Source organism: Antrostomus carolinensis, unplaced genomic scaffold, assembly GCF_000700745.2.
Source record: "Antrostomus carolinensis isolate BGI_N321 unplaced genomic scaffold, ASM70074v2 scaffold7936, whole genome shotgun sequence".
NCBI lineage: Eukaryota > Metazoa > Chordata > Aves > Caprimulgiformes > Caprimulgidae > Antrostomus > Antrostomus carolinensis.
The window spans coordinates 20,944-28,724 of NW_010322463.1; positions in this window are offsets into that span (position 1 = coordinate 20,944).

A 7,781-nucleotide genomic window follows, 5' to 3' on the forward strand; every position below is an offset into this window, starting at 1 on the left:
TGCATTTCATCACCTTTTTTACTTCTGCTAAATCTTATACATATTTCTCCTTCTTCTCTTTCCATTGCCTCTCCAGTTACTTTTGGAATATTTATAGTTTTGGAAATGTTATATACAAATGAAACAGTTATACTATCAAGATATGCATGAAATGAACCTAAGTAACCACATAATCTTCTTAGGGTGACCCTCTTCAGTTCCCACCCTTCCCCACTATTTGTGGTGCTCACTTGTTCTGTTGTATCTAAAATTAGACTTCTATGCTTCTCCAGGCAGAAAACTATTTGCTTTTTATAGTCTGTAGCACATTTGCTCTTGGGTGAGAAACATCTTCCTCAGTCCATGGTACTTTTCAGGTTCTCAGAGAAATCTTAATCTCTGTAAGAAAATAAAACCTTTCAAGTCGAGAGCCACAAACTATTGTGTTTGCAGGAGTGTACTTGATAGAAGTATGGCTATAGACTTCTTTATGCTTTTAACTTTTTGTAGACATCTACAATATTCAATATCAATACTGATGTAGACATCTACTTCTGCCCACAGTCAGAGATAAAGTACTTAGCTAAATTAATTTAATCTCTATTGCATCCTTGGTATTTAAAAAGGAATGGAGAAAGTCCAAATTCAACTCCTTATTTTCTTTTAGTCAGTAACAGACATAAACAGGAAAAAAACTTTTACTCACTTTCGAAGAACATCTATTTCGCCTTCTACTGTCTTCTCTTACTTTGATTAGATATTCTACTAGGAATATGAAAGCTTCAGAAAAACCATCACATTTTCTAGAAATATTTTACTAGGGCACATTTCCTGATGAAAAATTACATCACTGATGATTCCTGGACAGCTCTGGACAATAAATTATAAATTATGTCACGAACAAGAATGCACTTGAGGAGAGTTAAAATATAGATAACTACTTTTTCTCCAAGTCAAGCCTTACTGGCTTATGATTACAGTGTGAAGACAGCCATAAAAAGCAGAAAATATTACAGCAGGAGGGTGCTTTCAGACACAGATTTGTTCCCTGTATTTCCTTTTTATTTGTTCAGGCCACTTCCAGTTCAGAGTACTTACAGCTTTTTGGATCCTAGAATGAGATATTTTAGTCTCTATATTCTCTCTAAACACACTGGCTTCAAAGCTTAACTCATGACTCTAGTTTTCACTGTTGCTCAAAGTGCCTAAAATTTCCTTTCTCATTTAATAGCCCTGTAGTACATCATGTAATCCAACTTCAGTTTCACATCAATATATAGTTACGGTACTGTAAGATTATACAATTGTTATCTGCCTTGTCTGCTTCTTGTAAAAAATAAACTAGACAGATCACCATTTCTTGCTTGGCTTACATTACAATAAACCCAAAAGAATCTCTAAAGATCATTGATTGTTAAGAACCCTTATTTACTTTTTGCCTAAAAGACAGGAGATATGCTCCTGTATCACAGTGTGTGTTTCTTGATCAATAACAACTTTTCACAAGAATATTAATGATCACCCTAAACTATGCACACAGTACTTTAATTTCCTTTAGAGGTCTTCCTTCCAAGTATTGACTAGCACATGCAATTTATTTTGATTTAAACATCTTTGACAGATTCACAGGGTCCAAAGCTATATTACACAAAAAAAATATTTACAGTTTCCTAAAGGTTCATATTTGACGTGTGATTGACTTGCTTTTCTTCAGAGCTTCTAAGTTAAAACTACACATTTTACAGGTTCCTCTTTTCCTGGGCTCAGAAGCACTATATTGCATCATTGCTACTGTTTTTGGTACATCAAGAAGTTGCTGAAACATTTTAAAATAGTGCTTGCCAGAGGGAGAAAACCTTTAGGAGTCTTTTACCTTCTCAAAGAAAAAGAAGGGATTAAACTATGTCCTGTGTGTAACTACAAAGACCAGACTCAAATTTATGGAAGCTGAATTCAAAGAATGTGTGGTACATTTCAAAGAATAGGTTCGTTTGACACTAAGAAATAAAGTTAGGCCTCCTCTCTTTGGGGGTGAGAGGGAGTACCGGATATTTTGGTATTTTTAGTATAAAAAGAAATTAGTCGTTTAAATGTGAAATATGGACAACAGGAATATGAAATCAATCTTTTGTATAACAGCATGGTTAAACTATAAAGCTAACCATGTATTATTCTGTTTGTGACTTGAATATGTATAAAAGATAATGATTTCGTCACAAGCCTGATCTCAGGAGGAGTGAGGGGATAAGACAGGGTAGCTATGGACATGCTTCTGCATCATATGTCTAAAAATATGCACCAAATGAAGTGCTCCAAATGCAGGAGTTTATATTTTTCTGTGATAAATCTGTGCTTACATATGCATACAATATAGTACATTAGGTATAATTTAGGTTCTATCAATACACATCAGTATTGATATTGAATATTGTGGAAAATTATTTTTCTCCTTTAATACATTATAATTTGGCACCAGATATAAAATTCCAGGGATTCTGTGTTCTGGTATTAAGTGTTCTAAAATAATTAATAATTATTGTAATTCAAATAGGCAGCAGCCAGAGAACTCTCATCTTGTATCCTATGATTTTACTCTAATCTCACAGTTTGCCAATACTGTTTCTATATTACAACAATTACTGCAGTGCTGCTTTTATGGAATAATTTTATAATTTTCAAATGAATTTACTGACAATAACATCAAAATTTTAATGGACAATCTGGCAGTAGAAGCCTTCATTTTTTACTAACATATTTTAAAGTTGATGAGTTTCTTCCACAAATTCTCTCAGGGAAAACTATTCTAATAACTCTAAGTGGATCTAAGTAAGTGCAGCAAAAACTTCTGAGGATATTTTCCTCTCTTTCATAGAGTGTGAGGAACTTCTGGAGAACTGTAAAAACAAATAACTATTACTAAGGTTTTTTTAGTTTCTGAGATACTGCAAGATGTTGCTGTCCTAAAGGCAATGCTTGAATGTGTGGTCATTCTTAAAAACTGTAGTTCAAGATGTCCACCTGATAACCTTCTGCAAAATAAGATTGAATCACATCAGAACTGTAGGGATCGTCCCCTTCCACTACTTTGTTTTTGAAGAGTATTATTATCTTTACTAAAATTATTATTATTTTGAGGACCAAGGGAAAAATCACAAAAGCATACCATAGCATTTAAAGATGGAAAATCCATACCCCTGTCAACACTAGTGGCTCTTTCTAATTTATTTCCTTGTCCATCTCACTGATACAAAATTAGGATTTGATTAACATGCATTCTACATCTGTTAAAGCTATGTGCTATGAACCACACAAATATGTAGACTTTGCATGCTCTTGAGTAATAAACCCATAGTGATTAAAATAGCAACCTTGTCAAATGTAGATAAAACCAAAGTTTACACAGGCAAACTTCCCAAGTTGAAACCTGGAAAGGTAATATGTCTGTAGTGAACATTAGAGAACACAACCAATCTTTGTTAAGACAGTCTTTCCTTTACTCTTGCAAAAATAAAATTGCACTAATTAGGAAGAGAAACTACCCCAAAGGGGCGATTTCTTCAACTGTGATGGCACAGGCTACAAAAAAAAGAGGATGTTTTATTTTCTGTCATTATTTTTATTGCTGTTGTTTACAATATCACTATCTATCCCCAAACAAGTTCAGGAAATAATTTATTGAGCTATGGTGCTCCAATTCTTTGGGCATAAATGGATATTGCTTTTAGTGTATTGTAAAACAATTTTAAAAAAAAAAAAGTTTGCATTCTCTGTGCCATATCTCATGGAAATACTGAACAAATTATCAACATTTTTTAAAAAAGTATTCAGTATGAAACTAGAAATTATGAGTACAACTGAAGATCAGCTCTGACTATAGTTTCATGAACTCCAACTAGTCAGGTTAGCTAAGAAGATAACTAGCAAATTTTAGTCCACTTCGAATATTAAAAGAATATTAATAGGAAAGAGAAACCCTTGGAAACCAATGTCTCTGAGAGTTTTGTATTCAAGAACTTATATGAATACTGTCGTAAACTTAAAGGAATCAAAAGCATGTCCTGGATTAGATTATCTGAGAAGATAAATCTGCAGTTTTTCTGCAGTCTGTAGAAATTTACACAATGATATATATCTTGCACCGGCATTAAAAAAACAAACAAAACAAAACAAAAAAACCACAGTGAAATTAAGCATTAATTTGGAAAAGAAAGAGAATGGGTGAGGGAAACCAAAATTTTGAATGTAGTCTGTGACAATGGCTGTCAGCAGAGACAAGAAAGAAAAAGGTCACAGAGGATCTGGAACACAATGCTGTATCCCTGTCATTTATCTGACACAAAATGTAATCAAAGTAGATGAAAAGCACAGTTCAAAAAAGTTTAGTCTTTATTCTATCTTAAAAAGTAACATCTTTCTAATAGTGACAATTCTTATCGCTCATTCAATTCATATTGACTTAAAAAAATATATCCATTCTGTCATAATAAAGAAACCAATACTAAAACAAGAAATAGTTAAGACAACTGGTATTCAGTTAACTTTCTAGTTGAACCTGACAATGGAAGAGAAGGCTGAAAGAGTAGAAGGAATTAACTGTTTGTTCCAGGACTGTCTTCTGATTATTTATAATTTGTGCTGGAGAAAAAAAAAAAAAAAATTACATATGCATTTTACATATAAAAGTTTACAAACAATATAGTTAGTTCAGTTAACAGGTAAACATACTAGGGAACATCTCAAAGGGGTATGCTACAGACCTGAAGGCCACAACAGAGTTCTATATGCTTCCTATCCTACTGGGGTTCTGAGATTCAAATAGAGGAAGCATATCCACTTACAGAAGTCTATTGTTCTCCCCATCAGAGGGCTGAAGTGAGCACTGATTTGCAATGAATCAATAATGAATATAAACAGTCACCCCTGCCTGGTATCTATCATTGAAATAAATGCACTGTTAACAGCCATCTTAGTTTGGCTGATTTCAATTTATCCTTGGACAGCCCTGGAAGTATTCTGTAAACAGAAGATAAACAATACTGTGTTAAAAATATTAATAGACGTGTCTTAACATTATTGAATGTAGGAAGACCAGCTCTCTCTAGTTGAAGAGTTTCATTATTTTTGGTGTTGACTATTATAAATTTTTGGAGTGATCCTCATCTAACATAAACCAAGATATTTATAGTAGGCATGTCCATGAGGGCAACTTCATTTGATACTGATTAGTTTTTAAAACTTTATCAAGCAAAACTCTTCTCCATTCGTTGTTTCCTCTACAAACTGGCTATTGTAGCATAGTCAAAAGATTGGCCTATAACTTTCAGGAGTTATTCCAAAAAAGGAAGTAAATAAATAGAGCAAGTTTGTAGAGACAGACCTCTTCATCAAGCCACATTCATCAGAGAAAATACCTGATGGCTAGAAAAGGAAAATTTCATACCTATCTTCAACAAAAGGCAAGAAGGAAGATCCAAGGAATTACAGACCAGTAAATCCCATCTCAGACTCTGGGAAGATTACAGGAAAAATCCTATTTCAGAAGAGCCAGGGGAGACCTGCCAAGGACAAATTGTACCTAACCAACTTAGCTACTTTCAGTGATAAGAAGAGTAGTTTTGTGGATGAGAGGAGAGCAACAGGTGTTATCTTGATTTTAATGACTGTTTATCAGTGTCCTATAGCATCTCTCTTGACAAACCTGGAAGGTAATGCCTGGATGTCAGTGGACTACAAGGTGAAGGAAAAATTGGCTGGATTTCCAGGCTTGAAGAAGAGCCAATAATGAACAGTATTTCTCATTGGGTTTATACAAGAGCCAAAACTGTTTACTAGCTTCATTAGCAACCTGAATAGTTGAATGGAATGTACCTCAGTAACTTCCTCTGTAATGACAAACTAGGAGAAAAGAGGCTGATGCACTGGAGAGCAGGACTACCATTCAGAGGGAACTTGGAAAGGTGGAAGAACAATCTGAGCAAAATCTCATGAGGTTTAACAAAGGCAGATGAGAAGTCCTACAGTTTGGAAGCAGAAACACCATGTACAGTACAGGTTGGTACTGATTGGCTGTAAGGAGGCTTTGCAGAAAAGCATCTGAATGACCTGATGGACAGGCTAAATACAAGTGTCCTAAGAGCAATAAATGCTAACTAATCGCATACCTATCTGCACTAGCAACAGCGCATCCAGCAGGTCAAGACAGGTGACTGTTCCTGCCTATTATCATGAGACTACATCTGGAGTACTGTGACTAGTTCTGGGCCTCCACAAACATACTGGAGTCCAGCAGAGATCATCAAGATGGTCAGAGAACTAGTCTATATGATGTAGAAGATGACAATGAGAGAGATGGGTTTCAGCCTGCAGATATAAAAAGAGTAGAAGATCTAGTCACTGTCTTCAGCTACGTGAAGGGTAAACAGACTCAGATTCTTCCTGGAGATGAACAGAGAAAGGATGAAAAGCAGGAAAATAAATTTTCTTTAAACATAAGAATTTTTCACAGTGAGAGTGCTTAAGCACTGGAGCACATTACAGGGAAGTTAGACAATCTCCATCCTTGGAGATGTCCAAAATTTGACATTGGCATTGCTCTGGGAAACCTTCAAAGTTCTCCCTGTGTTCAGTATTGGAGAGTAAAGAAGATAAAAAACAGAAGTCTCTACCAATATATTTTATACTGTAATTCTAACATATTCTCTGAAAGACACGTATTTACATGAGAGAACAAGACTGAGGTGAGCAGCCTCTGTTAGCACTGCTCAAGCAGGGCATAGGATTGCTATGTAACCTGCTCTGAAGGAGTTAATACACATGTTGCCCTTGTGTACAAGGATGTAGAAAATATGGATCATATGCAAGTTTGTCCTCAAGCATGCTCTTCAGCTGTGGGCTATGCAAAGAAGCAGACACAGCCAATGAGACTGGAGGAGACTGGCCTCTCTGACAGGTTTGACCAATAAAGTATGAAGATATTGACAGCTGTAATTTTCCAGGAGCTTGATATGAGACATTTGCTAAGGACTAGGCAGTATTTTTGAGGTTTTTTTTTAATACAGGATGGTTATGCATTTTAAGGCAGGTATCTCAGCAAACAGGAACATAAAACTATTAGGTTTTGTATTGGAATATATATTGTTTAGTATAGAGAATCATAGAATCATTTTGGTTGGAAAAAACCTTTGAGATTAACAAGTCCAACCATAAACCTAACACTGCCAAGTCCACAACTAAACCATGTCCCTAAGCACCTCATCTACATGTCGTTTAAATACTGTCAGGGATGGTGACTCCACCACTTCCCCGAGCAGTCTGTTCCAATGCTTGACAACCTCCTCTGGTTCAACTACATATAAAAATATATAGGAATATGCATAATTTAGCATATGGAAAATATTATTATAAAAAGTTAAATATATTATGAAAAATATTTTTGCAAGTTTATACATGAGAAGTCAATTTTGTGTATTAGAGAGGAAAATACAATTTATTGTTCATGTAGTCAGACAAATACTGCTACTATTTAACCAAGTAGAAACTAATCTCTTAGGAGTACTGTTATACTTTTTAACAAAACAGGTCATGTGGGAGATAAATAACATATTCCTGATAGAAGCACTCCTAGCCTGTAACATCTGTGATATCAAACTTAATGAATACAGTCACAGCACTATTAGGTTCATTCACAGACTGTCCAATAAGCTCAACTAAATATATTTTGGTAATTTAAGTAAAAAAAGCTCTTTTTTCCTCTATGATCCATTTCAAAACAACTCCAGCATCAACCTTGAATGTCTAACTAA